The following is a 1,604-nucleotide window of genomic DNA, read 5'->3' on the forward strand; positions in this document are numbered from 1 at the left end:
AATGGAGAGTGGGGGGGGGGGGGGAAGAGCTGTGCAGGTGGCAGCAGACAGCATCCTGAAATGAGGTCTCAGGTGTAGCGGGTCAAGGCAAACTTCCTTCTCCCTTAGCTCTGCTTTTCCTTCCTGGTCTCTGCCTGGCCCAATTTCTGCTGCCCATCAGACTCAGGCTTAATTCATATTTCCCATTGCTCCCACAGCTCCAGCTCCTGCTGTTTCTCCTTTCCATCCCACCAGCCAGCTGCCAGTGATGGGCTTGGGCTAGCACTGCCCCTGCCCCTGCCCCTGCCCGCACGTGCCCCGCTGCTGCACTGCTCCCGGCTGGGGCATTTATCTCGCCTAACTCAGGTTTTAATTCATGGCATAAAGAATAACAGCGTGGCTTGTTTACTTTCTGCCAGTCTCCCTGTGTTGTGTTGTGTCACCGGGGCAAACTTCCTTTTTTTCTCTATGTACAGTGCTTGTGTCAATATATAGGACGTGCTATTACTACGTGCATAACGACTTTTGCACCCAGTGTGACCTTTTTTCCACATGGGGCTCAGGAAACTGATTAGAGCCTTCTCCTTCCCATGGGACTGAGCAGAGGTATGTGAAGCCAAGGTGGATTCTTGCACTTCTGAGGCAGCAACTCAGAAAAGTTTAGCTGTTCAACACGGAGTCATGGGATTTCCAACCTTTCTTTTTGTGGTGACCTCAGCATTTTCCTGCCTTACTCTTTTTTACTGTAGTAGTCAGTTGAACAGCTTCAGCTACAGGAACATTTACGAAAATGTGGTTTGCCTATTTCTCAAGAGCCGAGGAGTCACATTGGCTGATTTGCCACCTCCTCTGCCTGGGAAATCAAAGTCTGAAGTCTCGTCTAAATAATATCCCCAAAGGCCATTTCTCTTCCCAGCCTCAGTTGTTGTTTCTGTTTATACTTGTTTTGTTTAGCTGGCTATTGTTATTGTGGTTTGTCATTATTTCCAACCCATTGGGGTGGATCACTAGACCAAAAAAAGGACGTAGGCACCCTCAGAGGGACCAGAGATCCAGTCTCCCAGGTCAGTACCCGCGCTGCGAGGTTGTGGACTCATGGCTCTCTTTTTCCAGTCCCACGAATCCGACACTCTTGGCTGCTTGCTGCTGGCCTTGAGGAGGACCAAAGCGAACTCAGTGAGCCCTCTCTGTGCCTCTCAATAGCCCATGACCTGGTGAGTCTCCTGGGAAGTTGGGGACATTGGGTTTTGACTTTCTCAGGCCCAGGAGGTGTGAGTACTGCATCTCCCAGCCGCGGGAGGATTGTCCTGCTTCACAGGTTAGTCTATCAAAGAAGGACATCATCACCAAATTCCTTCAAACTGGTGGCTTTGCAAAGAAAAGCAGCAGCAGCTTCTGCGAAGCTTCATCCTGTACACATGCAGAAAGTGAGCCAGAAGAGTGCCTTTGACATTAAGACCCCCAGAGGATTTAGGCAGGGCAATACCTCATTTCTGGATCCTGACCAGGGATGAGCATGACCTGAGTCCCTAACAGCATGAAGCCTGAGGCTTTGCTGCGTATCTGCACAAGCACAGCTCTAGGACCATAAGGAATTTTAAACTCATAAATTTATTGGCATACAG

Source organism: Cariama cristata, unplaced genomic scaffold (assembly GCF_000690535.1).
Source record: "Cariama cristata isolate BGI_N322 unplaced genomic scaffold, ASM69053v1 scaffold37773, whole genome shotgun sequence".
In the NCBI taxonomy this organism is placed as follows: domain Eukaryota; kingdom Metazoa; phylum Chordata; class Aves; order Cariamiformes; family Cariamidae; genus Cariama; species Cariama cristata.